At 43.0% G+C, this 15,201-nt stretch overlaps 1 protein-coding gene across 2 annotated transcripts in view; it reads left to right on the plus strand.

Moving 5' to 3' along the window:
- Nucleotides 1-15,201, plus strand: part of ENTREP2 (endosomal transmembrane epsin interactor 2) — a 1,789,361-nt gene that overhangs the window by 639,937 nt on the left and 1,134,223 nt on the right. The window contains exon 1 of one of the 2 annotated variants that reach the window (XM_085644083.1): nucleotides 698-896. The exons of the other annotated variant lie outside the window; for it this stretch is intronic. The gene's annotated coding sequence lies outside the window, so the exon portion shown is untranslated. Of the gene's footprint in view, nucleotides 1-697; nucleotides 897-15,201 lie in introns of those variants that run through there. 2 annotated transcript variants of the gene reach the window in all.

Consider the following 15,201-nt stretch of genomic DNA (forward strand, 5'->3'; position numbering starts at 1 on the left):
CTTGCCATTGCTTTTTATTTGTCTGTGCCAGTGTCCTTTAGAAATCATTACTTGCTGCTGGGCAATCCTTCCTCTTTTCCGTCCTTTGTGTTTCAGCTTTCCTGCCACGGAACACCAACCAAGCACTGTGTTCTTATGCATTCAGTGTCTATGTGTTTCTCTGGAGAATACTTTTTTTCCCTGTACGTTTGCTGTGCATAGAGTGTGAGCATGCATCTCCACAGCACGTCAAATGTCACAGATCTCCCGCCATAGCAGGCCTCCGGGTGACAATAAGCCCTAGTGATACCCAGAATAAAACAGCAATTAAACTCCACTCGTCCACTCATTTTAAAGAGGGATGCATACACAGAGGTGCTCATTAGTGTTTATTGGCGCCCACTCCAGCTCTGCGCCAAGCGAGACATCTCTCTTACAGGGAAAGGCACCTCCTCATGCACAAAGGGCTATGCTGTGCAGTGAGGTCACAGCATGTCAAGCAGAGGCAGCCACGTGTTCTTGTTATGTTTTTTACGAACTGTCGTTAGGTATCCTCATACCTCCGTGGTAACTTCTCCACCATTTAAAGAGGCTTCTCTTTCCAGCCTATTGGGTGTGTTTCATCAGCTAAAATTCAAGCCATCCAATCTGAGGAGAGTACGAAGCCTAGGGCTATTGAAGATATCTCATTTCTACCAGTCGCCTTTGCCATAGTTATGGAGGAGGGATCTAGTAAATGCCTGTAACCAATGGCAAGCAGGCGTGAGTAAATTCATGCGCACTGCCTCGTAGTCTTTCTTTCCGCTGTCTTCTGTTTCCGTGGTTTCTGCACTTGATGAAACTGAACCCACTACTGTGTTGCAAATCAAACGGGACTCATTGCTATGCTGCAAAAATTGTAGAGGTGGCATGACAAGGTGAGGAAGGGGTTGCGAGTTGGTTGTCTAGGGTCGCTTTACGTTCGTTGCCTTTTCGATACATTCTCCACCATACAACCATTGCCTGAATGATAAATGAGTACACTCTGCTGTGAAACGCAATTGAATCACAATTGTTTGATAAGTCTTCTGTATATGTTTTTGTAAGATCTCATTTTATGCTTTCGAACATTTGTATGAAGTTTGATTGATTCATTCGATGCTTAGATGGGCCTCACCTTGCTACATAATCTAAGGTAATTTCCACAGGATGCAGAGACCTATTCTTTCTTTCCGCAACCAGTTGCTTTTCTATAGGTCTCCGCCCCCCCTTCAGAGAAGGCACATGATTCCACCATGCCCCCCAGGTACAAATGACGAGGATTGGCTTTTTGCACATCGGTATTCGCCTCTTATACCCAAGTAGCAACAGCTGCCTCCTCCTTCGAGCGTCGCGAAGTTTCAAGGGTGGCGCAGCAAACGCTATATCAGGCATGTTAATATACTTATTAGAGAGGAAATATTTCGGCAATCCCAGCATTTTTTATGAAACTTCTCAATCGGTGCCTCCTACCTTGTGTTTTCTTTGTATAATTTGAAACAAACATTCTGCATCTATGTGCTTTTGCTTAAATGTATTTGCTGATATTTTGAGTGCCAACAACACCTTGGAAAGGAATTAAATCTAAGATGCTGACCTTATATTTATCCACTACCCAATCAAAAACCTATATATTTAATCGGCACAAAATGGTTATCATCAAGGAGATCAGGTATTGAATGGAAGTGTGAGAGGACTCCTCTCGAATAAGTTACATGTTTAAATACAGCATCTAATTATATTTACAAGATGAATTTCTGTAGAACACTTGATGTCGTCTTCCTGCCGCTACAAATAATGAGAAGTCAGTATCATTTTTGCCCTTACTCATTCTGTCACTTATGGAAGGATGAAAGTTGGAGCTGTTCTGCCTTCTACTCCCAGGATTTAAAGCTTTGAGAAGCACTGGTATTTGGCAGCAGACCATAATTCCAGTGGACTGTGACAGAGGCTTTCTGCCAGCTGTAGTTTTGAAGACATGTCTTTTCTAAGCACAAGGAGATTCAGGGATTTACACAGGATATTCAGCCCACGCCAAGACTCTGACCTGGGTCCACAGTTCCAAAATCATCAGCTCATGCCCTAACACCACATCCTGTTTCCAGGTTTTCAACTCAGATTACGAAGGGACTTGTGCAACAAACTATATGCAAACTTCAAAGACCTGTCTTAATTTTTATAACTTGCTGTTTGGTTTTATTTTTGCACTGCTTTTAGCTGTTCAGGCATAAAGCCTCTTGTGAAACTGCACATGCTTGCACCTCTATAACAAGCAGTTTAGTTTGGGGGTAGGTGGAGGTACAGGAGATGTGATCACTGAAGCATTGCTGAAGAGGCAGTCAATGTTAAAATGTATGTTTTTAAATGCACACATACTTTTTAGAAATCCTGGGCCTTGATCAGCGGGTATCCGCCCCTAAGCATTGTGCTGGACACACCCTTGAATGGATATGTTAAAATTTGATCACTCTAAAAGTCGACTCCCCAGTCACCTTAACATGGCCTGACCACAAATACATTCCCTTTGTAATTGATGGCCACTACACGGATACCTCCACTGGGCACCACCTCGGACACATAAACCGAGCGAAAATTCAATAAAATGTTAGCCAGCCCGGACATTAGCACCAAAGGGTCTGTTGTAGGCCCTTTCTGTTAGGAGATCCTTCACTAGATACCCAGTATTTGAAATCCTGGATGTTTACATTCAGTAATACCTAGTCCCTCTGAAAAAGAAGTCCACCAACAAAGTCTCTGCCCCCTGGTACACACAAAAGCTGATAGAACTACAAAGGCATTGCAGACAGCTAGAACGTAGATGGTGGAGAAGTTATAATCAAGAAGAGCTAACTCCTTTCAAAATGGCCCTCAAAACTTACCACCAAAAATTTAATTAGAAAAGAAATCTTACTTCACTAATGTACTCAGGCTGGCCAACTCAGACCCAAAAACTATTTTTAAAATTGGGAAATCTTTCACCCACCCTAAAAGACTTGAACACAATATTCCGCATTTGTGATCAAAGTGCTGTTTTTTTAACAGAAAATTCTAATTTTACAAAAAGATTTTAAGATGACCCCCTACTCTTTTGGGTGATAGATCGACCCTCCAGTCACGCCATTCTCTCCTGCAAATCAGGGTCTCATTTTGACCCGTGCCTCCCAAAGGTACTGCATGCCATTATTGATATCATCAATCCGGCTATCAATAAGATAATAAATTCCTCACTCACATTAGCGGATGTACCTATGGCCTGGAAAATTGCAGCAGTTAAACCCCTTCAGAAAAAACAACTAGCCGACCCTACGATCCTTTCCAATCTCCAAACTATCTCCCTACTGCCCTGTGTCAGCAGAATCACAGAGAAATTAGTGAATAACCAACTTTTTAGAAGAGCTAATATTCTGCATCCAAGCCAATCAGGTTTTAGGCCCAAGCCCTGTGTTGATTTTATTAGATCTGTCAGCCGTATTTGATAGGTCTCCCATGACATTTTGGTGGACCGCTTTAAAACATATGGCATTTCCCACCTGGCCCTAGCCTGAAATCCTTCCTGTCTACGTGAAGACAGATAGTCACCCTTGGCCACTATCAATCAGCAGAGATCCAGCAGGGCTCTGCTTTAAGCCCAGTATTGCTTAATGTTTACATGGCTCCCCTTATAAACCTGATATCCTTGTTCAACATTGAAACCATCTCTTGCAGCTAATTCTCGTACTAGACAAACTCTCCACTATGGCTGAAGATAATCTTCAACTTTGCCTCACAGCTGATTTCCACTGGATGCAATCGAATCATCTGAAGTGTAACGCTAAAAAAACTGAGATCATGCTAATAGGGAAATCCAATATCTTCTAGCCCAGCCAATGGTGGCCTAAAGATATCCCTTCCTCCTCCCAACACAGTAGATGTAGTAAAGAATCTAGGAGTGAAATTCAACACCTCACTATTTTTCCGTCAACAAGCTTTAACAGTGGCCAGTACATGCTTTCACCTGATAAACTCTCTCAAAAAGTTCTTCAACCTACTCCCTTGTCCGGCCTGAAAGGAGGTGGCAGTAGCTCTGATCACATCGAGATTGGATTATTGTAACAGCTTATATGCAGGGATCAATAAGTCTGTCTTGAATAAACTGCAGATTGTCCAACATGCAGCCGCATGTCTAGTCATAGAATTGCCATGAGGTTCTTCAGCCTCAGCAGCCTACACTGGCTATCCATCCTTAAGAGTCCTTTTCAAAATCCTGGTAATCACTTACAGAGCTTCGAGATCATCAGGACCTAAATACCTTAGGGCTAGAGTAAAACCGTATGTGATGCCAAGCCCCCTCAGATCCTAATCAATGAATCTCCTCAAGTCTCCCAGCTTTAGGTATATCTCAAAAGGGAGCAAATCAGTGGCAGCTCTGGGAACTAAAGCCTGGTATCTTCTGCCTAGCCATCTCTGGTTCTCCCAGACAGAACTAATTTTCAGGAAATCCTTGAAAACCTGGATTTTTGGAGCATCAGACCCCTTAGTTCTCTCACTTATCTGATTTAGGCAGGTACACGCTGTATCTTATGTAAGGTCCCGCCTAGCGTCATGATACTTCTTGGTGTGACAGTTGAGCCTTATAAATACTTTAATACATGCATACATACATACATACATACATGCATACATACATACATACACTGTGGGATACCTTGAATGTAACAAGCAGAGCTGATGAGTCTTTAGGTCTTTATCTGACATGACCATCCTTGTGTCATGTACTTACCACACCAAGGAGAATTGAGATGTACCAGCTGCTGCAGAATCAGAGACAACAGTGGCAGTTTTGAGAGTCCTCATGCTGCATCGCCTGCCAAAGAACTCCGGTACTTGTTAAATAGCGGTGTCTGACAATGTGCATTACATGGATTGTGTCAATGAAACTGAAAATATTAGAACAGTGTATTATGTGGAATATCAAATAAAACAACGTCTTATTTTTTTGTACTTTGATGCAATTGATATGTCATTCTTCCAGCTATTGAACTTTTATTATCAAGCTATATCATAGTTTTCTACAGCGCATCTGTGTTATTCAATGGCACAGATTCCAATATCTTGATTATAAACTCAGGAGACCTCATCTGCAGTACTATGAAAGGCATTAATTACGTTGATGTAAAAATAGTTCGAAACGTTTCTGAACGAGGGTGATGTGATAGCAACATGCATCCTTTCCCTACTCCTTATCAATTATTCAATCACCCAGAAATCAATTCTCCTGAACCATAAGGCGTTCTTTGATATGAATGCAATCAGTACTTAAGGAGCAAATGCAATCAATAGATACATGAAAATTCATGTTTCCAGATTAAAGAGCAGGTTTTCTTCCAAAATGAATATTTTTAATTTATGCACCTCACAATGGGGGAGCATTGATTAGATACTTATTAATTAAAACGAAGAGTAAATGGAAGTCATGCTCTTGTAAATAATAACAGAAAGCACAGTCACTGTGCCATCCTCTAGCTTGTAGTGCCAGCTTTAGAGTTTGCATTTTTTAATCACAGCTTCAGCGCAGGATACCCCAGTGAAAGTATACATTTATTTAAGGTGCAATTTGGAGCTAGCTATTGGTGTCTCTTTTCCCTTGTTTTTCCAGGGGACAAATATAATCTAGCGCCTGCCAGCATGTGTGCATCAACGAGTTCCAGTAGAAACCATTTGTGGCTGGTCAGTGGGTAGGAGGAGGGGACAAAAAATGTATGCAAATTATAATGCATGCTTAAGTTATGCATTTATTTGTTTCCACCTGAGGAGCAGAATCAGGGGTGACCCACGGCTTTTGTTCGGAGCCCTCTGATGGGTCACTCAATATATTTACCTTGATGATATTTGCATAAAGGGGAATATATTGCCCAGATGCCTGACAGTGGCTTTGCCAGTAACGTCCTCAACAGGGTAGCCTGTTTTCAGTGCCTCCTTGTAGAGTCCTCTTGGAGTTTAATGTAGCAGGCACAACACACAGGCTCACCAGTAGAGGAACTCGCTTGAATGCACAGTCATGGCTGGGCAGTGTAATTAAGGTAATTACATTGCCCGGTTCCTGACAGTACTGGGAAATAATTTCTCCTTGCTTGTTCCTGCTTTCCATAATCCTTGGGGCGGAAAGTCCTTGTGCTGCAAGGCATCCTGTCTGCATTTCGCCTCTTTTGCAATTTGGAACAGCCAGCTGGAAAACCAGCAGCAATTGGCGGAAGTGCATAGAGTTTCACCTCTGCATTACCAATGAGAGGATGTGGCCTAACTGCCAGAGCTGACCACTTTGGAGCTGGGGAACCAGGTTTAAGTCTGGCGTCCGCTCTACATCCTGTGACTGTGGGCAAATCACTTAGGGCCTGATTCTGATGTCGTTCGGAAAGTCTCCGAATCGGACTTGGCTTTTCCGGATCCGATTCGTACCCCTTGTTTCTGACCGAATTGTACAAAGGTCCGAACAACCAAGTATGATGTGAAGATCGCGAACGCGTTGACCGAGCGTTTCCGGGACCCGAACCTGTCCGTACAACTCGTTCGTAGCCGAATCGTGCCGGCAATGAAGTCGAATTCCGACCAAGCGATTACGATGCACGATTCAGACAGCCGCTTCGCCTCGGTCTCAGCAAGACGAAACAACTGTCGAAATCGTACTTCGGGTGGCCGTAGCAGGACCCCTTCACCTGGGGCCCTCCAAATCTGTCACGGGGGTGTACCCTTCGGTCCCCCCGATCCAGGCAAGCACAGTGTGGCGCTTTTCCCCACCCACCCTTTTTGCTATGAGAGCCTGTCTACTCGTCTGTACACAGGCTCTCATAGAGTTCAATGGGAGTCCGAGCGAACTGAGTCTGTATGCATACGGCTGCATCGTACTCACTCATTCGGACTAATGGAGCACGTTGCGTTTGGAAAGCCCTCCGGATCCAAGTCGTACGGAGGGCTTTCCTAGAGAGATCGGAATCGGGCCCTTAATCTCCCCAGCCTACCAAAAATCCAAAAATGAATGTGTCCTTGTGTAATATAACTGGTGCTCATGCAAAGCGCTCCAATACCTTCAGGTCAGTGCTATATAAAACTGCAAAACTAATGATTAAAAACAAAGACATTGACCACCACTACTGGTCAACTAGAATTTTAACGATGGGATAAAGCCACCATCAAAAGCATGAAATACACATGGTTTTTGCGTGCACTGTAATGTAATGCAGTTATGGGCGATACTGATCCTATAGAAAAGCATTAGACCGAAGAACACTTTTATTTTGTGTTCACTTGCAGAAATTTAAATGTGGTTAATATCATATATCATTGCACTGCAGCAAGTGTAACTGTACCGCGCACAGATGTCTTATTAATGGATTCCTCATGTTACAGGAATTCACATTGCCTGCCTCGTTTCGCTGCTTGCAAATGTAAAATGATTTCTGTGAGACATTTCCTATGTGATCTGACCAGCATGATATTAATTAGCTGTAACGGTTTCAAAGCAGATGGGAACCTATTAGAGCGGCCAACTCAAGGTGAGAAAAGAAGACAGCTGTAGAGTTATATGGAAAAATGCATCAGTTGTAAAGAGTCACAGGTTCAAATTCTTCAATTGTCAGTCCAAGGTCTCTTCCTTATCAGTTGATCAGCGAGCATTGTACCAGGTTCTTGATATACAGGCTTTACATAATACCGCAAAATCTGCCAGTGAGAGGTGTGGCGCAGTGGCCAGAGCGGCTGACTCCAGAGTGCGGGACTCACGGTTCGATCCCCGGCAGCAGCTCAGCGTGACTCTTGGCAATAGCTCACTTAATCTCTCTGACGGTCCTCTGCACCTTGAAACCATAAGGGGTGATATGTTCGCGCTTTACAAATAGGCAATAGCCCAATATTCATATTATTGGCAGCCACGTCCACAAACTTTAAAATTGGTCTTGAGATTTGGGGAGTTGATGCTGAAAATATTGTGCCTGATTCACAAACTGCACTTTTGTAGTAACCTACAGTTTTGGGTAAATTCCTACTCTCCAGGATTCACAAACTGCACTTTTTCAGTAACGTACACTTTTGTAGTAATTTCCACTTTTGTAGTTGATCCGTACCTCCGTTATTTTCCAGCCAGAGTGTTGAAGTACAGTGGTTGGTCATGGGTAGTGCAGGACTTACTACAAAAGTGTAAGTTACTACAAACGCGCAGTTTGTGAATACCGAAAAGTAATACAATTATTGAAAAGTGGTAAACTTACTCAAACGTGTAAGTTACCATTGGGAATCAGGTCTATTTGTCTGTCAATAATTATAATTCAAAAGTCGTATAGCATCTAAAGATTGGCTGAGAAGTTGAACTCATGTCTCGAAATCAACATGTGGTGGGCTGTATTACTATTTAAGTTCCTGCTAATTTCTGTTATGTCATTGAGAGAAAATTATGTCTGGTTAACTGATTATTAAACACACTACCAAAAGGTTCGGAATGACCACCAAGTTTAATGTGATTAGCCAGCAAGGTGTTTCTATGAAAAAAGCACTCCCAGTTGACAATTGTTGTGGCATACAGCAATGGTTCTTAACTGTTTTACTTCTGTGAACCCCCAGTAAATCACAACTTGAAGCATTCAATTCGATCCTAAGCAATGTCCATGATTAGCACCTCAAAACAGTACACAGACACATGGAAACAAGTATCCATCAAACAAATACAAAACGAATTACTTTTTTATTTTCTTCATAAGCAAAAAAAATACAAAAGTCAAAATTTTAATATTAATGAGTAAGATGGAGCATTTCAAAATATAGTTTTAGTTCTAAAAAAAAGAAGTGATATGCTCAACTCTAGCATATCACCTTGTCTTTTTTGCTCCGGCTGGGGCGACCAATTGTTCACAGTAGAGTATGATTGTGGTAATTGTGTGTTTCTCCAAACAAAGTTCAGGATTGGGTCCAGTTTCAAATTCCTTCACATTCACACAGTATTTTAAAATGATCGATTTTCAATTTTGCTTTTTTGTTAATATATACTTTATTATTCTGCTAATATTATTTAATTTTCTAAACAATTGCAGACCCCCTGAGTAGGTGTTGTATCTCCCCAGGAGTCTGTGGGCCCCAGGATAAAAACAGCTGCTATACTGCTTACGAGTTTGTATTCCAGCAAGGCCACCTCACAATTTCATCCTTCTAATTTTGACAAATATATTAAATCATGGAAGAGAAGTTCTGTTCTATACATTGTGGATAGAAATTGAAACATTGCAGTATGGATGCTACATAAAGAAACAAGGTACAATTGTCATTAAAAGGAGAATGCTATTACTAAAGTAGGCCAAAGCTAGATAATTTTAACATAAAGAATAAACATATACCTAAAGTATGGTCATCCAACAGTGAACACACAGACAAATATTCTACGTAATGTGTGCATACAAAGCAATGTCTGTATTCACTATCCTTTTCTTGATTCTTTATTTGGTATTTCAGCCAAAATCATTATTTAATTGCCAGGACCACATGGGAGGATTGCCTCTCACGCCAAGTTCAGCTAACACAAACCTGCTACCAAGCTGTGGTAATTTATTAGAAGTCTGTGTGAAGAGGACCAGTCTGATGCTACCCATCAATGTAAGATAATGCTGTACACATATTTCAGAAGCAACTTGGACGTGCCAAATGACAGAATCCTAAAAATATATGTTTTGTTAAAATACACTTGTTCTAAAAATAACGAGCTGCAAGCCATCACAAGACCACTAGTCCGTTTCAGTTTCAGTTTCATACGTCTTTATTTCGATTATTAAATCATAAAAGACAAGTACATAAAAATATTACACTTAAACAATCAATCATACAAACAATTGTTTAAAACGTCATATTAGTGCTTGACAAGAAGCACGCTTTAAGAAAAGATTAAACAGTATATAAAGACACAGTATGAAAGGAATAAAACCCAATATTTAAAAAAAAGGAAAGAACCAGAATAATTAAAAATGTCTTGCTCTAATTGCCCAGGCCCACCCTAGGCAATTTGCTACCCCGATTACAACCAATTCAGAAGTATTGGTTCTTAGGGCCCACAATGCCTCTGTACTTCCTCTAATGTTCATCCGTTGAAAGATGGGCCTGATCCATTTATTCCTTGGTACATGATAAGCAGGGCAAGCAAAGAAGAAGTGACCCACACTCTCCTTGTGATCATTACACCAGGGGCAGTACTCATTCGAGCTACCAACCCATTTTTTAGAAAAGGACCTTACTGGTAAACAACCAACTCTGAACTGGTGGTATAATTTTTTATCCAGACTCTTGGTGATAACATCCCAATAATTCTCTAAAAAGGGATCTAATTTATGCACCAGAAATCTGCCAGTGAGGGAGGCACCGTTTGAGCACACAACAGATTGGTATCTAACTGATCCCAATACAATAACTTGAAGGCTTGCTTAGAAGGAAAAACAGAACTCCCCGGGGAATCCCACAAGTGGATAAGACCCATTTCAACCAAGATTTTTTTCACTTCGCGGAACCAGGGAATATTGCTAGAACCCAGGATTGATCTTACTTCCGCGAGTTCAGTAGCAAAAAGACTTGGGTCCGGCGATGTCCAGATCCGTCTCCATAACGCAACCAACCGGTAACGTGCCAACTCTTTGATGGATTTGCAACCCATATCCAACAAAAGGGGTTTTATTGGTGTCGATTGCGGTAATCCTACCAGGTTGCGCAAAAATTTGTTTTGGACTATTACCAGAGGGGATAGGTCCAAAAAACCCCAAAGGTCAGCCCCATACAAAATAGCCGAGCTAATTTTTGCATCATAAATTTTAAGTGCCGGTGTTACCCTTTTAGTAAAGGACATTTTTTGCTCCTGAATAAGACAGCCTGTGAGGCGTGCAAATTTTAAGCGGAGAATGTCGATCTGGGGCTTCCAACTTAACCGAGAGTCTAAAGTTACTCCAAGATAAGTCATAACCTCCACCTGTTCCAGGCCCACGCCGTTCATACTTACATAGCTCTTTGTAGAGCGATTTTTTGATAGAACCATAAATTTGGTCTTGCTCACGTTTGTTTGCAGATCATTAAGTTTACAAAAATCCTCGAATTTATTTAAGGCCGTTTGGAGGCCCTTACGCGTCTTTGATAAAATTAATGTATCATCTGCAAAGATGAGCAAGGGAAATTTAGTCCCACCCAAGGTCGGTGCATCCGTCGGAGTATCTGCAAAAAACTTCACCACCTGATCAATAAACAATAAAAAAAGGGTCGGTGCTAAAACGCACCCCTGTCGGACACCCCGTGTTACGGGGAATCTGTCCGTCACCTGCCCTTGACCTCCCCACCTCACCCTCGCAAAATTACCCTCATGTAGTCTCACTAAGAGCTCAAGGAGTTCTTGTGGAATTCCTAAGGTGCCCAGGACAGCCCACAATTTTGCCCTGGGCACCAAATCGAAGGCGGACTTTAGGTCCACAAAGGCGGCGTAGATAGACCCGCCGCCCAACAGCACCACCTTCCAGTATATCAGAATAAATCTGAAAAACCGGTCGATGGTGCTGGTGCCTGATCTAAAGCCAGCCTGCATCGGAGAGAGAATACTCTCCGACTCCATCCACCCCTGTACCCTGGTGAGGACCATTCTAGCTACTATTTTTTGGAGGGAATCAATGAGACTGATGGTGCGGTAATTTCCGGGAGCCGAGCGGTCCCCCTTTTTAAAAATTGGAAGAATTTCCGCCCCCCTCCAATACTCAGGGATCCTAGCCCCTTTAGCAATAGCATTTGCGAGCTGGGTAACGTAGGGAATCCAGAGATGGGGGTCAATTTTAAATAGATCTGCCGGGATGCAATCCATCCCAGGAGCTTTCCCAGCTTGAACCGAGCATAGTGCAGTCTTGGAGTCATCAATCGTAAACACCAAGGGGTGACAGAGGGGAAGCGACAATGGCGCATGTATCCCTTGCTCATCTAGAGGTTTAAAATCTGGGTCCCTAAACTGGGTTGAATAAAAATCCACCCATGGTTCTACAGATACATGATTAGCAGGTGTTTGGGGTTCCGGGTTTCTGCCCCATTTAACAACTTCCCAAAACTTGGTCTGGTTGGACGTATGGCAAGCCTCAAGCAAATTTGACCAGTGGGCTTCATCCCATTCCCTCTTCGCCTCCCACTGGACCTTTTTGTACCGTTGGCGAGCCATTTTGATATCGATAGACACCCGGGACTTTATAGCTTTAATTAGCTCACTATGGGCTTCCCTACATTTTTTGTTGTACCAATTCCTAGTAGGGCTGGGAGTTTTTAATTTTCCTGGCTTAGGTGGTAAGGTAAGGTGGGTCTTTATTTTAAGAAAACACTGCTCGTGTAGGTTGGTAATCCGATGGATAACATCCTCACTTGAAGGTAAATTCGATATGGCAGTCAAGGTAGATGACACTTCCGATGATATGCCATTAAGTATGGAGGGGTCCTCCAGGACCCTACTCCATTTCACCCTTCTTCTATCATTGGTTAAGAAAGCCTCGGCAGTGATACACAAGGCTACAGGGGATCTATCAAATCCACCGGGGAGTTTTATGCTTAGGGACAGTGGATTATGATCACTCTCGGGACGGTCCATAACGGCCATATCTTCCAAGAGCGACCAATACTCCATTTTAACCAAAAAGTAGTCGATTCTACTTTGGCTGACCCCATTGTCAAATGTGGATTTGCCAGCCTTGTCAGATATCGTGCGACCGTTAGCCGCTCTCAGGCCACACTCCAAACACAGCCCTACCCAATGTAGGGCCGCTTCAGTGGCCTTTTTTATATTGGTTAGTGACAATGGTGGAATATTCCACACAGCATCCTCCTCAAACCCCAAGTCCTCATCGTCACTTAACAGGGGTTCGAAAGTGCAATTTAAATCCCCCCAATAAGTATAAATTTATCCCTCCCAATAAAATCAAGATAAGTATCCAGTTCCTCTAAAATAACCGGACTGCGCCCACCGGGAAGTCCTCGAGCATAAATGTTAATAACAATGATTTCCCGATGTTTCTCCTTTGTTAGCTTAATTCCCAACAGATCGGGGTTATTAACCAGGATTTCCACTGGTGTATAACTAATGGACTGCTTAACCCAGATTACTAAGCCCCCTGAGGCTCTCCCTTTGGTGCCCTTCTTTGCTGGTTTGAAAAAATTAAGAAAGCCTTCCCGAAATATCGGGTCAGGGGCCCAGCTCTCTTGGAATAGTAAGATATCATAGATGTCTATGAAATCTATCCAATCTTCTGAGGACGTTCGTCCCTTTAGGCCAGCGATATTCCATGAGGCTATCTTAAGTGAAGAGTTCAGGACAACGTGGAGAGATTCAGTGGGACCGTCACCCCTACACTCAAGATCAGGTGAGCTGGGGGCAAATAATAAAGACGGTGAACTATTTGGGAGCAGGGTAATAATACTAGTCACTGAGTCTAAAAGGGGGGGATTAGAAAGAACAGAGTCATTTACCTGGAGTATATTCCAGCAATCCAGATCTGGAGATAAGCGATCGATGTTACTACAGGATGTGCTAGGAGGAACACTGGCAAAGGTAGTGTGGGGAACATCCAAGTCCCAAGAGGCCCCCCCCATACCCACCCCAGACACCCTGCCCCGCACTAGGGCACCAGTTAGGGCACGCAGGGATCGAATACGCGTAGCCCATGGTGGTTGAAGAAGATGGTGGTCAATCAACCCCCTCCAGGGAATTTAAGGGTGCAAAGTGGTTGGACAAGGGGAGATGAGAAGGCAATCTTGGCGGGCATCTATAACCCCTAGTCACCCTTTCCCACCTAGTAGACAATAAACTCGGTATGGTACGAGAGTCACAAGGATAGAAATAAGAAAGGTCCACAGAACTGATACCAAAAACGCTCAATGTATTGGGCAAAGAACAAATGTAGCTCACCCTCTTGGGATTTCGAAAGTTAATAATAACGCAATCACCCTCCACATTTTTTACCCTAGTACCCACCCAACCCACCCTACGTACAGTCAAGATTTCTGCTCTGATTCTCGGAGGTAGAGGTCTATTATTATTTAACCAGTGTGTAACTTTGTTCTTCAACTCGGTGTGTGACTTAGACTTTTCCTGGGAAAGCCTAGGAACTCCTATCAAGATGACAGTATAGGGTGTAGACTCTTCAGGAAGATTAATGCAAAGGAGGTTTGAAGGCAAGTCTTCACCCAAGGAGAATGGCTGTCTAGTGACATTGTTGTCCTTGGTTTTACTAGCAACATAATAGCTGGTTGATAACGTAGGCGGGATAACAGTGGTGGGTATATGGGTTGCTACCACAATTTGTTCATTATGGTTTAGTGGAGGGGGGGGGGCTTCAACCATGGGAGTAGAATCCGTTGGGGCTAGACCCGTTAGAACAGAAACGTCGGAATTAATTGGGATCTTGGGGTCAGCACGGGACATGATGATTTTCTCTAGGTGCGACGTATTGGTTAGAACCAAACTCTCTAATTTCCCAATGGTAGTGGAAAGTTTCTTCACTCTCTCATAAAGAGGTAGGAAAAAGGATTTGAGCAGTTGTTCTATAGATTCAAGAGAGCAGGTAGGCTGGGGGTTGGACATGGGTAAAGTTTCAGGGCAAAGGGAGGGTAAAGAACTCTCAGCGGCAGAAGTTGCACAACGGGGTAAGTGGGTAGGGAAATCGGGACAAACCTTTGCAAGCTGGGGATTATGGGAAACTTTACTACGTTTGCTCCTAGGTGGCGCACCCGCTTGCTTCCTTTTCCTAATAGTCGGCTTATGCTTATTTGCAAGGGACGGGGTGGCTAGCCGATGCTTCTCGAAAGGAAGGGGGGTGGGGGTTGCATTGGGAGTTACAATTAGACCATTACTTTCAGTAGTACTAACGATACCAGGTAAATCAACCGATGGGCTACGTATGGAAAGATTCAGTGACCCAGACTCATTAATATACAACATGTCATGGGGTACAGGGTCAATCCTGCATTCAGGGGATGTGGCTAACATAATATTGCCTAATGACGATCTCTTGGCTGATATTTCTAATGACAGTCGCTTTTCAGTTAGAGTTATTTCCTGTTCAAGAACCCGGGCAGCTCTAGTAATAAAATTATCTAGGGTCCCGGAGATACAACCCCCGTGTTTCCCTGCACAATCTTACTGCCTGATCTTAGGGAAGCCATATTCAAAGGGGGGTAGACTGGAGGCAGGGG

This window comes from Triturus cristatus, chromosome 3_1 (assembly GCF_964204655.1).
Source record: "Triturus cristatus chromosome 3_1, aTriCri1.1, whole genome shotgun sequence".
NCBI lineage: Eukaryota > Metazoa > Chordata > Amphibia > Caudata > Salamandridae > Triturus > Triturus cristatus.